The sequence below is a fragment of the Rousettus aegyptiacus genome, unplaced genomic scaffold (genome assembly GCF_014176215.1).
Source record: "Rousettus aegyptiacus isolate mRouAeg1 unplaced genomic scaffold, mRouAeg1.p scaffold_m13_p_2, whole genome shotgun sequence".
Taxonomy (NCBI): Eukaryota; Metazoa; Chordata; class Mammalia; order Chiroptera; family Pteropodidae; genus Rousettus; species Rousettus aegyptiacus.
The window spans coordinates 58,052,699-58,075,228 of NW_023416295.1; the positions used below are offsets into that span (position 1 = coordinate 58,052,699).

Consider the following 22,530-nt stretch of genomic DNA (forward strand, 5'->3'; position numbering starts at 1 on the left):
TGGGTAAGTAAATGGTCGCATGTTTTAGAGATGCTGAAATATATAAAAACCGGATGACAGTAATGGCTGAAGTTTACCTTTAAATAATCCTTCCTCATCTAAAAGGAAAAAAAAAAAGGGAGTGTGAAAGGGGACATGGGGAATAGATGAATCAAGTCCAGCCTAATCTTGATCATTATTCAACCTGGTGATAGGTATGTGGAGTACATTATTTTATCTCTTTTTATTTATGTCTGAAACTTTTCATTATAAGGAATCCTAATGTTATGAAATCCTCGAAAAGAAAGAAGGAAGGAAGGAAGGAAGGAAAGAAGGAAGGAAGGAAGGAAGGAAGGAAGGAAGGAAGGAAGGAAGGAAGGAAGGGGCGGCTATGTTAAATTATTTTAAAATTCTCTTCAAAACAGAAAACCCCATCATTCTATTTCCAAGGCCAAATAGTGATGACTTTCAAAATATAAGGGAATTTTGTTTTGATTTTCAAAATCAAATAGTATCTAATTAAGGCTGTGTTCTGATGATTAAATTTTCCTGATGCCTAGTATATAACTGAAAATCAAACGGAAGCAGACAATTCATGATAAAAGAACTTTCAATGAACACTTGATTTGTCAACAAATATACACTCAATTTGTCAACAGAGAACCTCAATCTCTAGCAGCAATAGAGTAAGCTTTTCCAAACCAAATGCCCATCTCAGCTCCATGAGAAGTTATCTGCAATGGTTATTGCTGTGTGTTCACCCAGATGGACAAATTGTCTTTTTCCTGTCTTTTCACTAGATAGGTTATGTGCCTATTTTCTATCCAGGAATAATCACTGTCATCAACACTTTTTCTTTGTTATTTGTGTATTTCTCTTCCCTTCCAAGGACCTTTCCATTAGAAAGAGATTGAAATGTTTTTACATTTCACATTTTGAAACTCCAGTTGCTTAGATGTGGTCAGTATAACATTTTTGAGATGTGTTAAAGAGTGAGACATTTACTTCTTTCATTCCCAACTGGACTTGTGTTAGAAAGGGGAGGATTCGGTAACCTTTTGTACTCTGGTGGAGCACTAGGAGGAACTGAGTCATAGTGAAATTTCGGACTGTTCATTGGCTTAAACACTCACGTTTGTCAAGAGAAAAGTGAAATGAGACTTGGTGCACTTTATAAACCCTCATACTATTTGGCCCAGTGTTAATGCTACCCATTATAGGAATAGATGAATTTGGTGAGACAAAAGTTATCTATCTACTTAGGAAAATCAAAGCTCCTTATGGCCATTTTTATATCATTGGTCATAAATACAATATTGTTTTGAAAGCTTTAGAAAAAAACTGGCAAAGAATCGTTTTATCAAAGTATAAGGAATTTCACAAACCGCCCCCTCCTTCATCCCTAGTGATTTCTTCAGAACCACAGAAATGAAGAGTCTCACTAAAGAAAAGCAGCTAGTTCTAATGCAAAAAAATGTGGAAAATAATAAGTGCAAACCAAGTTAATCTTTAAAAGTTGTTTATAGATTGGAATTTCTACCTTGTCAGTGCTCAGCAGGAAAGAAAAAAAAAAGAAAGCTCTTTATGTTCTTATTAAATAAGAATCACACTAACATTCCAATGGCGAAAAAAAAAGGTAAAGGTCATTAACTGAAAAGAAAATTTAAAAAATAAAAATAGTTGATATATTTATAAGTAAGGCACAACCTCGGCAATCAAATACATGAAAATTAAAACAGAATTTTTATGTTTCCACATTGGCAAAGGATAATAGATGGTATGGGGACAAAAATAGTAAAGAGTATAGTGAGACAGAGAAGCCACTGGAAAGCTGAAATTACTTAGTGATTGGAAATATGGTATAAATTTCTACTTTTAGGAATCTATCTTAGGGAAATAATAAGATGCTGTTAAAAGTTGTGGTGTATCCATAGGTTTGAATAAGTTAAAAAATCATACTCTCAGAAAATGTCTAATGCTCTGAAATTGATCATAATATAACTAAGAAGAATAAGAGAAAACTGTGTATTTATATATAAATCTGCACAGAAAAGACCAAGAGAACATTATCCAAAATATGTCCATTTACAATGTGATTTTACTTCTTTGAAATACTTTTCTCTATTTCCTCTGCATATTTATTTTATAGTGAATATTGGTTTATTTTATTTCTAATTTATTTATTTTTACTATAGAAGTAACAATTACTGCAAAACTTTTAGAAAATACAACATAAAAATAAAAAGTGTAAATATGGTGAGAGACTACTAATGGGCACAGGAATTTTGGAGGGGGTGAGGAAAATGTTTTTAAAATTGATTGTAGTGATTGTTGCACAACTCTGTGAAAATACTAACCACCATTGAATTGTACATTTTAAATGAGTAAATTGTATGGTATGTGAATTATATCTCAATCAAGTTGCTATAAAAAACAAGAGTGTAAAGATCACAGTGTTGCCACTGTTCCAAGATTACCACTGTCAGCATCATGGTACACAGCCTTTCAAACTCATTTTTGTGCATTGACCATTCTTGTTTAAAGAGTAAAAACTGGATCATACCATGCATATCATTTAAAAAGTATTTTTAATTACAACATGTATAACTTTACAATCAGAAAGTATAGTCAGAGCTGAGGGTGATTAGTAGAACCCAGCTCCAGATCCAGCCTTGTCTTAACCAGCTGTGAGACCTTGAGGAATCACATGACTTTTCAGGGACAGATTTTTTCACATGTAAAAGACTGGGACTACATGAGATTTTGGTCCCTTCCAAATTTAGAGTTTTGGGAATCTGTGCTCCTCCCAGTGGGGACACAATAACAGCTGTAAAAACTTGGATGTAACAACTTTGTTGTAATAGCAAAGGATGGAAGAGTGTCTATAGCATGCCACTATTCATGTTGAAGCAAGAGAATACACATATACTTTGATATAGCTACATCATTTCAGGAGGATACATAGAAGCTAGCATTAAGTAGGAGGAACTGGGTGGTTCGGAAACTTGCTTTACACTATACAATATATCCTTTTGTTCTTTTATTTTTATTTTATTTTTAACTCATTTCCTGTTTGACCCAAGAATGCTCTCTACTGGCACTTGTGACTGGCTGCATATTTACCCCAAGATAATTTGCAGGTTATAGTCTTAACCTTATCCCCAAAGTTTGCCATGAAATATCTCACTTTTTAAAAGTATTTTCACATCTCTCTAATAGTCTTTGGAAATAAATGACATCATTCTAATTATAGCCTTGTTTTTAGTAGTGGTATTTCCTTACAAAATATACTAATTCTCCATTGCCGAAAATGTAAAATTTTAGAAAACATAGCATTCCTACTTGTTAGTCAAAGATTCACTTGATGGATCCAATTTATGTATACATTTCTGTTACGTTAGGATTAGAGACAAGTTCTGTTCAGATGTTTCTCCAAGAACAGTTTTTATGTTTTATATAAATTTATATTTTATATAAATATAGATTGAAAACCAGTCAGATTTGCTTCAACCTTGAAGAGTGTGTTTATGTAAAACTAAATTAACGCTGGCAATGAGCTGCACTTTTAGACGGGAAATGGATTAAACAATAAAATAATTATTGGGGAAAAATGTTGTTAACAAAGGAATATAAATAAATGTCTTGGCTGTAATGATAAATGATGTTAAGTAAACTTGTCGCTTCCTTGCTTAAACACTTTTAATTGCTTCCCTTTATCGATTCTTGTGAGATCTGTGTGATTTAGCTGGGCTACCTCTGTCCTCTTCTGTGGCCATTTTGACAGTATGCTACTTTCACTCCAGTCACACTGGCTTCCTGTCACTTCCTAGAAGTCTTAAGCTCCTCATCTGAAGAAATGTCAAACACTGTATTGGCAACTTCAGAGAAGTGTCTTAGGAATTCCAACTCAACTCATGGAATTTCAAAACTAAGATACCTTCGAACTGCAACTCATCCCTCACTTTACACCTGAGAAGAAGCTAGGCTCTATAACCTGAAGTTACCTGCCTGAGGTCACACAGCTAATTTGGTGATATATGTAATTAACCTTAGCAGCTGCTCTCTAGAGTTTCATTAAACAAAAGTAGGTTAATAAAAAGGCAGCCTTTGGATATTTTAGATATTAGTAGAGTGGGGCTGCAGAAGGACTAAGAAAATTAATTTGATTTCTTTTCTATAAAAATGTCTTCATGATGCCAATGATCAGAAGGATCAATCAGGCAGAGGAATGTTCCCTAAAAATGAAAAGCCACTGTGATGCTGGATTCTATCAAGGTTATATGTGAAGTATATTTGTTTAATTTGAAGAAGAAATTAATTTGATCATCTCGTGGGCATTCATCCATGGGACTAACTTTTAAAAATCCACATCTCTACAATGTAGCTAAATTAAGCATGGGTAAGTAAATTAGAAACTCAAGCAGTTTCAGAATGTGAGTAAGACCATGGACAGGCCTGATGAGTATTTAACTTTCAAGGTTACAAGAAAATGGTCACAAAGAGGTCACAGAGATTCAGGCAAAGGATGAGCGAAGGCTCTAAGTCCTCTGAAAAATTTTCTTCTGAAGGAAATGGACCTACCAATGGAGTATGAAAATGCCAAATTTTAATTCCTTTCTCTACACCCCATGTCCCACTTCGCAAATATAAATCCATATACATTCCTCTCCAGTTAGGTTTCACTCCATGATTATCGCACACTTTAGAAAGATGTGCATCTCTATTTTTCTAATGTTTCTTATTTCTGCTTATGAAAGTTATGTTATAGAAAAGTTGGAACACAGCCATGAGTAAAGAAAATAAAATTTAACCATATCCATGATCCGAAGATAATTACTGCACATCCTGGAATAGTTTCTTCTAGTCTTACATCTTTGTGTATATGTGAGCATGAGGGATTCATATGCTTATAAGGGTTACGGAATTAGAATATTAACTTTGCGTTTTATTTTTTTTTCAACTTATGCCTTATTGTTTGCGTTTCCAAAATTATCAGATAACAATTATCCTTTATACAAAACTTTCTGCAATTGATGATTATTTTCACAGCACAAATTCCTAAATGAGATTAAAGTATCAAAAGGTATAAATACTAAGGGACTTGATACATATTACCTAATTTTCTTTAAAAGATTGTTTTACAGTTTACATTCTCTGTAGCAACTGTTTCTTTTTATTTTCTTTCTTTCTTTTTTTTCTTTTTTTACATCTACAGCACCTGGTATTCCTAGGTGGTCTCCCATCCACGTACTAGCCAGGCCTGACCCTGCTTAGCTTCCGAGATCAAGTGAGATGGGGCATGTTCAGGGTGGCATGACTATAGACTGTTTCTTTTATAGTCAGTCTTACCAGTAGAGAATATGTTCAATTGTTGACAAATTGGGTGAAATATTTTATATCAGTTTTGTTTGCATTACCTTTTCTTCAATTTTCAAACTTTTGTTCTAATGTAATTTTTGTCTTTATGTGTCCATGACATCTGCCCAATTTGCTATTAAAGGATGAATTTGGTTGATTTGTGAGTTTTTAAAAATCAATTAAAGACTAACCTTTCGAGTATATGTTGTAACTTCAGTACTTAGCTTTTCCCCACTTCTTTAGATTGTTCCTTAAAAAAAAAAAAAGGAAAAATTTTTACATTGTCAAGACAACCAATCTTTTTTTTTCTCTAGCTTTTATTTAGAACATCCTTTTCCCATCCAAAGATAAGTATCTACCTCTATTTTCTTTGAGTTCATTTATAATTTAAAACCTTTTAATTCTTTATTCTCTGTGAAAATATTTTTAGGAATGGTGTGAGAGGAAGCACATTTTCCTCAAGTGCTTCTACATTGTTTTAATAATCTTTCTTTTCTGCAATGTTTTTGTAGTTCCTCTTTGATCACATGGTTGGCCTACAGCCACACTCTGGTTTTCATGTAACCTGCTGTGCCAGGAGTGACTGGATTAACTTTCCCAAGTGGGAAGTAACTGTAGGGCAGTTTGAAGACTCCCTGTGTTGCTCCCATAGTTCCCTGAATATGGTAGATGGTCAATAAAGCCTTGCATGAAATGAACAATTAATGAGTCATTGAAACACCTGGGAAAGTTTAACTGGAAGATAAATAAGGTCTGTCCCAACTGGTTAAATGTTTACTTTTTGAGGAAAATGGTGCTAGGCCTGATAGGATTTTTAATGACTCAGGTTATAATTTTCTCTTCTACTCCCTATTATTCTGATCCAGTTATTTTAATCTTTGAAACATACTATTGGTTTTTTTCAGGCCTCTGGATTAGGACTAAATTTCAGATGTCAAAGCGTTTTTAACTCATTCTCCACAAATAGTTATAATGCAGCTGGGTCAGTATTTCTCATGCTTGAGTTGTGTACAGACATCTTTAAAAGGAAAAAATAAATTCCTATGGACCTTCAGTGATGCCTTATTTTTATTATGATATCATTTAAATAAACTGCAATTTCTTATAGATACATAGCAAAAAAGGGTAATGAGGTCATGTTTGCATAGTAGATATCCATACGATCCAGAATATGTATTATATTAATTTCTTTACAAAAATATTATAACTGAACCCAAAGTACAAATTTTGTGGATTTCATAAAGAACTTGGAGATCTCCTATGAATGTGTCCTAATTCTAGTCTAACAAAATAGAAATAGGAGAATCACTTTACCATAAACCACATCCAACCCTGAACTTTGCCCTTTTCCCAAGCAGTTTGGATGCCTGCTTAATCAATCGTCAACTGAAATGTGAATGATCACTAAACTGGATGAAAACTAATCTCCATATGCTTGTAACCATTATGGAATTATACAAAAATTGAATATGAACAAAATTAAAAAACTGATGATTCGAATAATATTATTTAATGAAATAGATGATATTGTTTTACTGAACAAAAATGTCTGCTCATGTAAACACAGTACTACTGCCTGCTAGAAGTGGGGTTTCTTTGGTTCTACATGTCCATACTGAGTGAACAGACATCAGAATTTGTTCATTCCTTTAACCATTAATCTCTATTTTTCTCCAAGAAACCCTTAGAAATTGAACTGCAGCACATTAATCCATCAGGATTCTCATCAACACTAGCTCTTAAACACCCTGCCAATATTCTTCTAAAGAACTTGCTGCTGGAAGTTGATATGTATAACTAAGGTGATTTTTGCTTTATAGGTTTTAATAAACCATGTTTTCTTATACCATTATTTAAAAAAGGTCTCTGTAGAACCAAAAAAAAAAGGCTTCCAGATGAAATAAAATAAGTTAACGTAGTTACATACTTAAATATTTTAAATAAAATCATTTCTAAAAATTATAATTTATATTCTGTATCACATTTGAATGCAGAAAGGCTGTGGTTTTTGTCTGTAAGTCCAAGAGCTTAACCATAACAAGAAAGCTTTCTGCAAAATTTTATGGAATAAAATTCCCATAATTTTATAGAAAAAATATTGTACAGAACTCAGGTTGCTCAAGACCCTATTTCCTAATAGTTTTTGAAAGCTGTCGACTTTTAGAAATGAACATGTTGATCTGGGCGTAAAGGAGGAGGATATGCAGAAAACAGAAGAGATGCCAATTCACAATGCAGCAGACAGTTAATTAACAAGAGTCATGCTCCTTGAAACATAACGATGGTGGAGATCTGAGAATCCTAGAATAACAGAAGATGTATTTCTTTTAAATAACTTTACTGGTGTGTTTTCTACCAGAGTTAAATCAATGGATTAGATGTTGGGGTAAGGCAGTGGTTCTTAACAGGGTGCAATTTTACCCCACAGGAAACATTTGGTAAAGTCTAGAGACATTTTTCGTTGTCACAACTGTGGAAAGAAGGTGTCCTATTTGCATCTAATAGATGGAGGTCAAGGATGCTGCAAAATATCTTACAATGCACTGGACAGCATCCCACAACAATTATTCAGCCAAGTAAAGATGTCAATTGTATCAAGGCTGAGAACCCCTGGATTAAGGTGTTTAAGCTGAAGGACTGCATCTCGGATATATCCTTTTGTGGATAGGGCTTGTGTGGAGGTCTGTATTCCTGTGTATTGTCTTGCTCTACACACACATGTGCGCACACACACACACACATACAGACATTCACAATCAGGCAATGAATCAATGTTTCAAGGCCACAAGAACTACCCCAAATCAATCAATCAATCAATCAATCAATCAATCAATGTTACAAGGCCACAAGAACTACCCAGAATTCTCCCATATAGTCTCGTAGAATACAAATTAGTCACCAGAGAGGTGAATTAGAGAGTTTTTTTACATTGAGCCAGTCACACAAGAAGGAACCACTACTGAAGGAACAAATAAAAGGACCAGTTAAAACCATTATAGGATTCATTAGTTCATTTATTCAGTTATTCAGCAAACTTTTATTGAGCACCTAAATGTGTCACTTCACTAGGCATGACGATACATTGTGACTACAACCAAACCTGGTCCCTGCCCTCATGGGGCTTACAGCCTGGAGAAGACTAACAAGAACATTACCAACAAGAGGTCAGTAAAACCAGGACTCTGGAAATGTACAGGATTGAGGGAAATTTACACAGCAGCTCAAAAAGCCTCCACACATATGTAACCTCATTCGAACTGCACAACAAACTTCATGAGACAGGCTCTATTGCCTTCTTAGGTTAGAAATGGGCTCAAGGTCACACGGTTTCTAAGTGACAAGGCTGACATTTCAACCAAATAACACTGAGGTCCCTGTTTTACTGTTCTAAAGAGCAAAGGATACAGACACTCTCCCTTGATTTGACCTGGAATTTCCTCTTCTGATCTTCAACAATCAATAGGAACAAAGCCCTTCCCCTTTTGAAAAAAAAAAAAATGCGCCTAGCCTTTTCCATCTTCTCGCTTCTATAATACCTGGGGGTTATTTTCTAGCCATTTCAGGTAAATATGCCTCATGTTCCTGATTAGATTATAAACTCCTGACCTGCAGGGCCCAGATCTTCCATTTCCTTTGCAACCTTTTGCAGTACTGCAGACACTCACCCAATAAATGCCTGCTGCATAAATGAACCTGTAGAGATAAAAATACTTTATAGTATTCCCATTTATGGCTTTCATGATTTTATTTTGCTTTGTGATTGGGCTGTACATTATAAGCTTCTAGAGGGTAGAAAAAACGGCTTGGTGCTTTCCTTACACCAGCAGGCACCGGGCAAAATTTGATCTTTGCATGCTTTTTTGATGCTCTGGATAATATTAGCGCACTGGAGTGTTTTTTGTGTATCTAAGGACCGAGGATGTCAGCCTCTCGGTGGCGGGGAATGTTCTTTCCTTTCTACTGTAAGCTCCCATGGCACCCAGGACAGGGCTAGATTACTGCAGAAGCCCCCCACCCTGAATATTTTAATTACTAAGGAGGCCGACTGCGAAAATGGTAAGCTCTTGCACAATCCCAGACCTTGCGAGGAACTGAGTAAAGTGGAAGGGGATTTGAAGGTAGGTCAGAAAATGGCCTGGATGAGAATGGTGAGGGTTCTCTCTGAGAATCCAACCTAAGTCTGACAAGCAAGACTCCAGCCGCGTGCCTCCCGCAGTCCCGGGGCCCGGGAGGCAGCCAGCCCGCCAGCCTTCCCGCCGCCCACCCCGGGAGCTGTCCAGACGGCCCCGCCCGCGCCTACCTGGGCACTCACCCGCTCCGAGCCGCCTCTCCTCCTCCCACCCCGGCCGCAGGAGCCCGGCGCGGGCCTGCCCCGCCGCCTCCCCGCCTCCGAAGCGCCCCGCGGGCGGCGCGCTCGCAGCCTCCTCCCGCCCCGCCAGACAGCGCGGGGCGCGCCGCGGGGCGGCGAGGTCAGGCTCGGCGGGACTCTGCGGGTTCGCCACCGGCCAGGAGCCTGCAGGGGGCGCGGGGACGGCCCCGCCCCGCCCCGCCGCCTTCCCTCTCCCTCCCGGCTCCCTGGATCTGCGCCGGGAGGAAATGATGTGTTGCTGCCTGGTTAATCACAGCTCCAGACACTCATTGGCCGAGCGCTCCGCAGCCACTTCCTTCTCCTCCTCCCCCCGCTCCGGCTTCTGCTCTTTGCAGCCGCCGCCGCCGCCGCCGCCGCCGCCGCAGCCTCCCCCTCGGCGCTGGGGGAACTTTTCTACTCTCTGTGATCGTCTCCGCCGCCAGCCCCCGGGCAAGCCCCCACCCGGCCGGCGCGCCCCCCGCCCGCGGCCGTCCTCCCAGCCCGTGCCGCGGCGCCTCGGGAAGTTTATTCCGCCCGCCCTCCGCCCCTTCCTTCTCCTCCTCCTCCTCCACTTCACCCCGCCTCCCCGCCCTCCCTCGGCTCTTTCCCCGGGGTGGCCGCCGCTGCCGCCGCCGCTGCTGCCAGGCTGCTCCTTGGCCAGCCGCGCCGGCCCGCGGGCTGCAGAGCCCCTGGCCCCACGCGCCGCGCCGCTGCGGCCGCCGCCGGCCCTCGGCCCCGCAGAGTTCCGGGCTTCCTCGCCGGCTGCACCGCCCCGCCCCGCCCCGCGCCGCGCCGCGCCGCGCCGCGCCGCGCCGACCTGCAGCGCCCGGCAGGCTCGCACTCCGCCTCCCCCGGCTCTGCCCCGGCCGCCGCGGGACCAGAGGTGAGGGCAGGTCGCCGGACGCGCCTGCCGGAGTCGGGTGGATCGAGGGAGGAGGGAGCCTAGCGGGAGGAGAGGTAGGGACTGGGAGTGGGAGGGTGGGCGTCTGCGGTGCCTCCTCCTCGCTTTCATTCCTTTCTCCCCCAAGCTCGATCCACTCTTCGGTGGGGGAAGCAGCCGCGGAACAAAACTGTCTTGCGTTGGGCCTGAACTGCTGGTGGGATATGGGAGAGGGCAGAGGGATGGAGTGGGGCGTCTCTGGTTTGCAGTCTGTGTGTCTGTGTGTCTGTGTCTGTCTGTAGTGAACTCCTTCTGGGTGCGCGTGCCTGACTTGTAAATCGATCTGGCCGCGGGGCCACGGGGCTCACCTTCTAGCTGAGCTTGGTTGGGAGTAAAGGGATGGGCGAAACACCCCCACCCTCGAAATATCCGTCTTTTCCAAGAGGAATTTTCTGCTGGAGACACAGCCAATAAACTCTGCTCAACTCCCTCCCTCCCTCCGTTCTTCCTAGCTGCAGTTTCAAAAAGCTTCAAAGCCAGGAATGTGGGATTCATCTTCCGATCCCCAGAAGGCAAATGTGGTTACAGATGTTGCACGGTACTTTGCCAAGTTTAAAACCCTTCCTTCAACACTGTAACCAAAACAGTGAGGCTAGAACCCAAGGTGCAGTGGGGAGAGATGTGGGCCTCTGTGGCCATCGGATTCACTAACTTTCGTCGGGCTCTAGACTGGCTCAGTTCTGTCCAATTTGTGCAATATATGTCTTCCCCCCCCTCCGCCCCCCCCCCCCGCCCCTGCCCCATTTCCCTGGAGTTTTAAACGCTTCTTGCATGGGAGAGACGCTGTAGAGGAAGCTGCTTAGGGAATAAAACATTCCACTTAGTAGCAGAAGAAAAGCCTTGGTTAAAAAGTTGTGCTTAATTAGGTTTTTTGAGAGAGATAGTGAAGTAATACAGTGGATTTATTAATTTTATTGGGCTTTTCATTTTTGAGGTGTGTGTGATGGGATTTAGATGATGAGAAAAAGGATTGACCTCATACAGATTTTGTATCTTTTTGAAAAGAGGTCTCAAACTGAGACATAGACATAACCCAGTGATTTTAAAGAACCCTGTCCCAGAGATGCAGACTGCTCTGACAGCCCAAGGGAAGGCGGTGGCAAAAAATAGACACCACCTCCCTTTTCCCCCAAAAAGATTCTTCCTGGAAAGATGGTGTTAAGACATTTCAGAGATGGGCTGATCCAAGTGGCAGGCCTTAAATGGAAACACTATAGTATGTCCTGGCACTTGTCTCTGGAGGTGGGTGGCTGGCCAGGGTCCCGGGCCTGGGCAGCCAGCAGACACTAGACTTATGCTGACCTCAGACACTGGGTTTGCCATCCAGCTTTACAGTATGCTTAAGTATGAAATATGGGCCTCACTCATTTCACTGATGGGGACACAGGGGTCAGGAAGTTCTCCTGGACAGGACTTGGGTCACCCGGCTTCTAATACCTAATCACTTTTTTTTTATGATTCATTTGTTTTAGTTTTTTGTCCTGGGATTAAAAAAACGGAAGTCTTTTGAAACTGAAATGTGTAGGCCTTAAATTGGTGGAATTGTGTTGGATAATAGCATTTCTATTGTTTTCTCTCATGCAAATACTCACACTTGGTAAATGATGTTGCAATAAACTTTGGAGAGATGGCAAAAATCAGGGGCTGGGATGTGTATAGAGTAGATTCATGCTCTTTTTCCCCCCAGCAATATGGGTGAGTTTTACTTGAAATGGAGAGAGTGGTTTTTAAATAAGACTTGATTTATATAGTAATTTTTCAACTTTTGTATCTTGGAAGAGAGTGATTATTTGAATCCAAATAAGTTTCTTGTTATCGCTAAGTAATTTAAAAGAATAGTGAGGAAACAGAGTAAAGATGGAGGAATATTCAGGAATGTAATAATAGACGTGAATTGGAGGTGCTGCAAGTTCCTTTTCAAACCATGGCGGTAAAGTGAAGCTCAATAAAACAAAGCACAATTATACTTGGTATGTCTGTGATTAATTTTGGAAGTAAGGAACTAAATTCCCCTAATAGCTTTGTGATTTTTTTCACAGTAGTGATTTTCCAAATTTTTTGCATCTGTCCACGAAACCGATATCAGTGATCGAATCAGAAATAGATACTATGCTTTGATCTTACCCTAGATTGTGCTGAACTAGTCCTGTGATGATCATGGTAGGTTTTTAGGTTAGGTAGGATTGAGTAGTCAGGCCTTCTGGAGGAGGGACGACGTAGCAGAAATGGATTGGAAAAATGATCCTGCTATTCTCAGGGTCATGAATTGAAGACCGGCATCAATGCACCTATAAGGTACTTTAGGTGAGAAGGAGCTGGGACCTGGAAACAGTCCTCTGTGCTTGTTCTGCTCTTGGATTCTTGCATCTTGATTTATTTTTACATGAAGAAATCAACACACAACTTGTTAGAAATTAGAATTTAACTATTGATGGTGGCAAAACCCTTTGATATATTTTGAGTGAATTTGATGACAGATATAATGATGGGAGGAGGGGTTGGATATGTGCCAGGCACAGCGTTTAGCTCTTTACATGAGCTTTTTCATTATGTTTTCACAACAGCCATATGTTTCATTAGTTTACTCTTTTACAGTAAGAAATTGAGGCTTGGCAAAATCAAGTGAGTTGCCCACAGTTGTAGAGCTAATCAACAGTGGAGTGGAGATTTGAACCAGGAGCTCGTGGAACTTGGGGACCCACGTTCTGTCACTTTTGCCAGTGTTTGCCAAATTTCATTCATACTCTGTCTTCATGAGTTTACTATAGCTAAGTTTCACTTTGTCTATTAAAGTTTTTTTTAAGCAACAATTCACTTTTTTAGTAAAAAAAAAAAAATAGATATATTTTCAAAGGATATATCACTGCCGTAGTTGGAAAGCTAACTCACTCGTTTGGAATAGGAGGTAATTACAAAGATGTATTCATACTTCTTCGGATACCCCCATGTCAGGATAATGATTATCTGGTGTGTGTTTGTGCGTGTGTATTTGTGTTTGTTTTTCAGGGACCTGGGGATAAAGGTGGAGGAGGTAGGTAATGATATAGTTGTGATCATATTTTGGTTTTTGGATTGAGTGATGAGTTCCTGGGTGCTGATTTAACTTTTAGACTTTATAACCTACATACATGATATGTACTTTCTGTAAAAAAAGAAAAAAAAGAAAGAAAATTAAACACATAACGATTAACAAAATGATTACTTGGGGACTATTTCACTGTACTGTTCTGACTATAGACTTAGCTTGGTGCCTGTGTGAAGTAGACACCCAAGAATGAAGGCCGATTGACAAGACCCCTGGTGATAATTAAAGCAAAGCTGATTGTTGTCATACCTGAATAAGATTGAGGTAAATTTCTGTTTTCCCTTGCTTTCGCTCTCATTTCCAATACAGGTTTCTTCCACTATCCGAAAATAGAGTGTTCCTATGAAACCATTTGTAAGCCTAAATGACAAAGGGAAAAAGCAGTTACCATTAATTAACATGGAGAAATTTTTGAGCATTCTCAGAGCCCTCCAAATAACCTAATAAGCCATAGCAAATAACACATAAAACCTAAAATAACATAAACATATAGTAAAAGCAGGAATGCACGAAATAAATTGAGATAAAGCACAGATGCTTGCAGACACAGTTCAAAGCCATGGCAGTTTGATGCTGAGATGCTGAGCGTGGTGGTTCCTGGGGAAGGAGCTTGGCGGTGCCACTCTGGGTGCTCAAGGTGCCTGCCCCCTCTAGAAGGACTCCGTCAAAGCAAATGCTATTTTCCTTTTCAGCTTTTTCATAAAAGTGAACATTCTCTTCAGGTTTCTTTTGGTTAGTGAAAACAGGTGCTAACGTTGATCTTTCGTGTAAGCAAAGTAACATGAACATTCGAAAAGCAGGGCATACCAGTATGACTAAAATAATAGCATGGGCGGCAGTGTGGTTTCTCCTGACTGCAGTTACGTGAGAGCTGGCACTTCGCAGCATCACCACGTCATATACAACTAGTGCTCAGGATGGGGCAAAGAATGCTGCCATGAAGTGTTAAAATGTTTTAATTTTTACCCAGTGGTTAAGTATGACCATTCATACGGGGGAAGCCAGTCCTTAAGTTAAGGCAATGCCTGGGTAAAATGTTAACAGCATTAAACGGGTGAGGCTGGGAAATAAAGCCATCAGAGATTTTAATTGGAGTTTGCATAGTCTCCTGTTTTATTTTCCCAAAGCAAGTATTGGGCACTGCGGCTTTATTCCTGGAAATGAGGATTTGAATTGGGTTTCCCGGTAACAAAATGCCTTCTTTGATCTCTTAGAGTGAAAACTTTGTGTTTCTTTCTGTGGCCAGTTCCAGCTCTCAGAAGAATCAAGTGGAAGGTTTACCTCTTCTTTTTTAGCAGTTGGCCATAGACTGCCCTTGCTTGCCATGCTTATTTAAGAATCATAAGTTCCAAACCAGGATTTGGCTATTGGAAAGGGCATTCAAATTAAAGATTTCTTTTGAAAGAGCTTCATCAAGTTGGTGTGGTTGGCACATCATGGCCTTTGGTTGAGATGGGATTTAGTTTTGCTTGAACTTAAGCTCTCAAAATTAACTAAAGACCCAGCAGCTTCTTTTTCAAAGTTAAAACAAATTCTCCCCCCTTCCCCCAATATTCAAACTGACCGCACTGTTGAATAATACTCCTGTGCTCTTATATGCATTTTTGGAAATCTGAGCTTGTTTATATGTCTAAAGACTCTTCTGGGATCCATGAGAGCTTTGTTTTCCTGAACCGCTACCACTCATTTGTTTGATTTTGGGGTTTCAGTCTCTGACCAACATTCCACTTTGCCCATTAGAGTTGCTTCATTGTTTGCTCTGGGTATTTGGCCTTATTTCTGTGACTGGGAAAGCGACTTTAAATTTTAGTCTTTCCAAATTGTGTGGAGGTTCATGCAGTAGGTGAAGGTTGTTGTTTTTGAGGGATGGGGCAAGGTCAGGAGTTCTATTTTGCACAGGTGTCCTGATGTGTCTCCAAGAGTTCAGCTCTCTCATCAGGAGGCCAAGCCTCCGATGTTCTGTTCTTCTGTGTTGCCCTTCCCCCACTCTTATGGAGAGTCAAATTCTTCAAGGCTCAGAATAATCTCATTGCAAGCAAGAGTGCTTCCTGGATTTTGCCTTTTGACATTTTCCTAGCATTTTGTCATCTTCACTACATATTCTAGGACTTGACTGATCTCTTTGAAGGCAAGGACTTCAAGTTAGTTATTCCTACATTTATTTGTTCCACACAATTCATTCCTCTTCACCAATTTAAAACCTTTTAAATTCTCTCATTGGGCGGCTCCTCGAGGGCAAGGACTGTGTCCTATTCATCTTTTGTGTATCTTTTGCACCTAACACAATGCCTGGCCCAGACCGCACAGTCAATAAATCGTTTTTTAATCAGGGAATGCTGAGGGAATGAATGGATGATTGTACAAATGGATAATTGTCCGTTAGAGGGAACATAGATGCTAGACTCAGTAGGCCTTAAGGATGAGTTTGGGAAGCAGAGTCGAAATGAGGTAGAAGAAACTTATATACCCTCTTTATATACAAGATACTGTAATTTGTACTTAGTGAATTCAACAAATATCTATATGTATATGTTTCCCTTTTAGATTGTTTTTGGACTTAAGGATAACACTACTTTATTAGGAAGTCTGTCTCAACTAATGTTTCCCACAGAGCAAGGAATTCTGTGGTACCGTGTATGGCTGGGACACAAATGCCTGGTGAATTGACTCCTTAACTGACTTCCTCCTGTTGCTTATGTTCTTAAACAGTTGACTAGAAACTGGCAGGCAGAGCTCATGTGAGAGGTGGAATGTGGTTGACCTCTTAGGAAAGAGGTGGACCCTTAAGGAAACTCCTCTTTTGATAGGTTTTAAGGGCTGATTTGTGTGGGCATATGACCTAGACCATTTCCCTTGAATATTTCATGGTCGGGTGCCTTGCTCATCTGTGAAAGCCAGGATGGTGTTTTTTTTTTTTTTTTTTTCTGCTAGCCACCATGCATCATGGATGCCATTGAAAATAAGATTGCTCTAGTTTTTGTTTCTTTCTCTTTTTTAGCCTGTTATGGAAGAATTATTGATTGAACTTCTAAAGAAAAAAACTGATGAGAAATATACAGAGGAGATAAAGAAAGATAGGAGTCTTGGACAAAACTGGATATTAGATATGGGATGATACTTGGAGATTAGAAAGGGATTACTGAGAAAAACATGCAATAGAAAGAACTTGAGAAAAAGCATTTCTGGTGTAGAAGGGCTAGATTGAGGAGATATTTTAAACTGAGTTCTGAGTATACCACTATTGTAGCTATTAATGAATGGTGTTACATTCTGGGTAAAAATACAAAGTGCTTGTCCTTAAGTGGTAGGTTAATGCTTATAAAGAAATATCACCCAGAAGCCTGGCACTTTTGGACTTATAACTTGACGTCAGGGACTTACACACTACAAAAATAAACATAGGAACAACCATTAAGAAGAAAAAATGTAAGGGGTTATCTAGAGTGACCCTCACCTTTCTTTTCCGGAATAAGGAAAATGGTAAGGGATGATAGTGCCAAATGATAGTCTTTTATAGGCTTTTTTGACTTGAAGAACTGAACTGTTGTGCACAACAGGTGGCAAGAACAAATATTCTCTGACTTTATGAGTATGGCAAGTTTTACAAAACAATATTGCAGTGCTTCCTAATTTCTTTTCAATTTTTATTAAAAAAAATTCTGGTCTGTCTACTCAGTTGATATCACAACTTGCTAATGGGTTCTAACCAGCAATTAAAAAAAAAAAACAAAACTGTTCTGGGTATTGTGAGAATCAGCCTTAATTTTTTTTATCAAATAGTTGCTAATATGGATGAGAAGTTTATTTTATTTTTTGTATGAGTCTCAGTCATTCTACAGATGGTCCACACCCCTTCCCCCCCACCCCCTTGTTCTTTTCTTTGTGTAGGAGTCTTTGCTTGGTTCTCCAAATCAGATTAAAGTGACTGATATGGGCTTTGGACCAGCTCCAAGAGTGCATCCTCATCTTGATCCCAATCAGCATCAAAGGTGGGGCTAATTACTTTAAGCTGGTGGCAGGAGCCACTTAGCTCCCTGTTTATTTAGATTATGTTTGAATAGGATGGTGACTTTCAGTAATAAGGAAACAGCAGGAGTACAGGTCATGGGCACCAAAAGGATGGGAGAGAGTGGTGGGGAAAATAACCCCATACATTTTTTGTTCAGAAATATAAAACAAGGTTAGTAGGAGCGAGTATGGGAATGCTTACTTAAAGCATTCAAAAATGTAAGTAAGTGCTTAATTAGTGGCAGCAATTGTCATTGTTCTTATTAAAATTTCCCTCCCTTGATGCTGCCCCATTCCTCTTTTCCCCTCTTGTCCCTTCATGTATTAAGTATTTATCAAGTTCAGTAAAACTAAGGTGAACTTAAGGTGCACTTGAGTAAAAGATTGGAGAATCACATATCTAACAGTAAATGGCAGAATGTTGAGTATCTTGGTCACAAGATACAGAGGGATAAGAATCAACCAACACCTTTGAGGAAGTGGCTGTTTGGCTGACCTTAAAAAGAGGTACCATTTTGATGTTATCATTTTGAGAGGTATCTGTGTGTGTAGGTTGTGGAATAGGCAACATTCCAAAACCAGGGAATGGGGCAAGTGAATATGAGGTAGTTGGCTTTTGTTTAGGAGCTCAGTTGTACAAAATATGGTTGTATATTTTTAATCACTAGAATCACACACAGTGCCTTGAGGTACATTTTCTCCAAGGGGCATCAAGACTTGAGGCAACTGGAAGGAACAGCAGATTGATGTCATCGGTTTTGCATTAATTCCAAGGAGTGGATTGGCTAATACTAATTAAGTGGTTATATTGCATACCCTCCCACACCTTTTTTTTTTTTGGCCGTATATGGTAATTCTTGGAAGTTAAAAGTTCTTTGCAATATGACTGTGTAGAGTACCTTGAGGTGAGCACAGAAGAAAGCTTAGAAAGGGAGATTTAGAGTCATATTATGATTTACTTTGAAAACTAGGTAAAAGGTTTTAGACTTGATTTTAAAATAGCTACAGTAAGATATAAATAATACATATAAAGGAGGCCCCACTTAAGCCCCTTACTTGCATTCTCTATTTAATGCTCACACTCACTCCTTGAGGTACCTACTCTTATTATGCCCATTTTACAGAAGGAGAAACAGACTCAGACGGATGATGGAAAATGTCTAAGGTCACGTCTGAACTTATAACCCAGGCTGTACATACATACCCAAGTCATTACGCTTTACAGTAGAGTTTGGGAACTGGTGGCCCCTGGGGTGACTGTACCTCACAGTTGTGTCCTGTTTTATAATGCATTTTAAATTTTTATTTTTGAAATGGTTGTCAGCATTTAAATATGGGGAAATTTCCTGCGAAATGTCCAAATTTCCACCTGTTTGTGCAAAATTGAGAGAGCTGGCAGCACCAGACCCATATTCCTGCAGGAATCTGCCAGAGCTCCTTGTAATTGTGTCTTTCTGAGGAGACATGTATGCTGTTTACACCGCAGTCCCAGCTTATCCTGTTTTCTCCCAGGCACTGAGGCCCAGTATCAGTTGCTGTCCTTCCTCCTTCCCTCCCTCCCTCATTCCCTCCCTCCTATTTGCTAACTGCATTGTCCCTATAGGCATGAGTTTGAGACCCCTGTTCTATAGCCTTCTCTTGGCCACAGATATTAGTTTAGAGATGAGGAGGGATGGCTTGCAGCTAAGGGGAAATGCAAGTAGGTGGAATTTTTGAAGAGAGGGAGGAGGGAGCAAATGTTATCTGACTTTTGGAACTTGGATAACTGGGAGAATGGTGTTGATTTTAAAAGGGAAGATTGTTAAGAGGAACTGATTTGGAATAGGCCATGGTGTTGGGGTTGAGGTTTTGTTGGAACTGGGTCATGGTAGAGGGCTTTTTGAGTCTAGTGAGGAGTGGGAAATATGGCACTGGAACCTTGGTGATAAGATTAGAGCCATGGGTTTGTTTTGGAGCCTGGACCTGTGTGAGAGGACGCAAAGGCTGTGCTGGGGTGTTGGATCTGGGGGGGAGAGGTTTCTTTTGGAAATGGGAAAAGTGGGCTAAGGTCTGAATGATAAAATGAACCAGCTACAAACAGTTCAAAGTCTCTTATTGACTTTTTGGGGTCAAGTGCCCTACCTTGCAAATAAATCAAATGTTTATCCTAATAAAGGAGTACAATAACAGTCATCTACTTTTGAACATGGAAACTAATAAACTTGCTCACAGAATCAAAGACAGGTATACTGTTTGATAGGTGACATCTGTAATTTATGTTTATGCCTATTTCTCTGAGCCTTATGCATTTAGGTGAAAGGGATTTTAAGCAGGATGCTTTTTGTATCACAGGTGAGAGGCAGAGTGGTTGCTATAGCCCTGAGATGGGGAAACAGGCAGGAGGAGGATGGCTGCTGGCATTTATTCTTGCCTTTAGCCAGTTTAGAAAGAAATGTCCTTTTCAAATTCAGATGCTTCCCCCCCCCCCCCCTTCTTATCTTGGTGTGGTTGTTTGGGATTCCTTCCAGCTCATTGGTACTTAATCAGTGAGGTCCACCCCACTTGCCCTCCCTTCTCCCACTTGGCTCAGTTTCCATCCCTAAAGATCTTATTGTTTTAGGACATTTTAAGCATTTAAGGTGGAGTGAATCCTTCTTAGCTATGGGTATTGAGCATGGAAATCTTCCAAGAAGGCATTTCATTTGTTCTCATAGAAGATTTTGTCCATGAATCTTTCAATCTCCTTTTTTGCGCCATACAGCTTTTTTTTTTTTTTTTTTAATTCGAATTGGTGTTTTTATTTCTAATTCATGGATAGCTTTACTTCATTATGTGTGCATGTTAATATTGGTTCCTATACATTTTTTCTTAAAAATAATATATTTTTATTCATTATAATATTTTATGTTTTAGAAATGAAATTTATGCTATGTTACATGTGCTCAGTACAAGATTTAAAGGATAGGAAGGGTATGTAGCGAAAGGTAACTTTTGTCCTCTAGCCTTCTACTTCCCCTTCCGGGAGGAAAACATCATTAAAACTAATTGTATATTTTTTCAGTGATAGTCTTTACATTTACAAAGATATACTAATGTGTTTTCCTGTATATATTGTATCATACTTACACATTTCAGTTCTGTACCTGGCTTTTTTCACTTAATTTATCTGAGAAATTTTTTTCTGATCAGTGTAAACAGAGTTTCCTCATTCCTTTGAAAAAGATTCCATTGTGTGGATATATCATAATTTATTTAACCAGTCTTTTACTTATTATTTTAGGTAACTTTATATGTTAACAATGTTGCAGTGACTATTCTTAACATGTACTACTATGGGTACTTATTGATTTACATGTAGGTGTATTGGTACATCTATCTCTCCTGTATATCTGGGGGTAAATATCAAGGATTGCTGAATCAAAGGGTGTTTACATTTTAAATTACAGTATAAGTTATACCATGAATTGGGTTTTTGAGTTGTGTTGGTGAAGCAGTGTGGCATGATGGAAAGCAACCCACAGGACTCAAGCACTAGTTTGATTTATGAAGTAAACCAATTTCGTGGCCCAAGAAAGTCACTTTCTTAACCTTTTTCTTCATGATAGTTCTCTTTTCTCATCTGTTAAGAAGGGCAAAGACTCAGCAATTTCTAAAGTCTGATAATTTGTTGATTCTCTTTCAATCACTCCTTTTTTTAGTCTTTCCAGTAAATGGAGCTTGATGTGTATTTTTTTCCCCCCATATAAATTTTGAGTTTGTGAAGAACTCTGAGCTTTAGAAGCCTTGCTAACCACAGCTTTACTTTGATTGTTTTAAAGCACTGTGTCTGGTTTTTGCTTTAAGTTAAAAGCAGAGCTGCTATGGCTGATTATTATTTTTTTTTCTTTTATATGCAGTGAATGGTAAGTGGGTATTTAGTGACCAAGAAACTCATATAGTCAGCTTTTTATTATTGATCAAGAATAGAGGCAATGGATTTTTAGTCTTAGAGGAAAAGTTTTATAATAGCTTTAAAAAAAGCAGTAGGCATATGATGGACCATCTTTAAGAAACTGCAACATTTTATTTATGACTTTGGAGCAGACCGGAGGAGTTGGCTTTTGATTTTTCAAAGTATTTTGTAATACAAAAAAGATAAATAGGCATTATTGGAAATTTTGAGGTACAGTTTAATAACATGGTTAGATTTTTCTGGTGGTTACCAAATTAGATACATTTAAAAATTCAAACCCAAGTAAATAAAATGTAATATGAAATTCCTGTTTGTTCCCTGTACTGCATTTTTCTTTAGAACTGGCTCCCCCCAAATTAAGCAACATCCTGGATTTTTTTTTCATTTGAAAGACTTGGAAATTTTGGGCTGCTAATGTAAATGTAATTTTCCTGGAAAAGATTTTGAGCTCTTGGTTACTCATTATAAAAGTCACTTACTAAAGCTCTTTAAGTATACAAATTTATTCATCTAGCTGTAGAGTAGCAAAAAAAAAAAAAAAGAAAGAAAAACGGAAACACAAATTCACAAGTTTTCTACAATAACCTATATATAACCTATATATAATATATTCGTAAAATGGAATATTATGTAATCACACAAAATATTATTTTAGATGGATTTTCAGGGACAAATCACATCCTTAAAGTTACTTTCTCAAAGACGCTTTTGTTGTCTTTCCCATCTAGTTAGGTTCTTTCTTCTTTTCTATATCTTGCATGTACTACCATATGTATTGCCAGTATATTTATAAGTAAATATCAAGAACAGAGACTGTGTTTGTTTGGTCGTGTGTGTGTGTGTGTGTGTCCTGTGCCTAGTATACTGCCTTGTCCATAATA

General features: G+C 39.3%; 1 protein-coding gene and 1 pseudogene across 2 annotated transcripts in view; one reads left to right on the plus strand and one right to left on the minus strand.

Annotated features, from left to right (window-relative positions):
• Window positions 1–5,185: 5,185 nt before the first annotated feature.
• Window positions 5,186–5,304, minus strand: LOC118614847 (annotated as a pseudogene).
• A 5,034-nt stretch (window positions 5,305–10,338) lies between these two features.
• The window catches only part of ACVR1 (activin A receptor type 1), a 117,355-nt gene continuing 105,163 nt past the window's right edge, over window positions 10,339–22,530 (plus strand). Inside the window, exon 1 of one of the 2 annotated variants that reach the window (XM_036236109.1) lies at window positions 10,339–10,568. The gene's annotated coding sequence lies outside the window, so the exon portion shown is untranslated. Of the gene's footprint in view, window positions 10,643–22,530 lie in introns of both variants that reach the window. The other variant, XM_016150112.2, reaches the window with a different exon arrangement.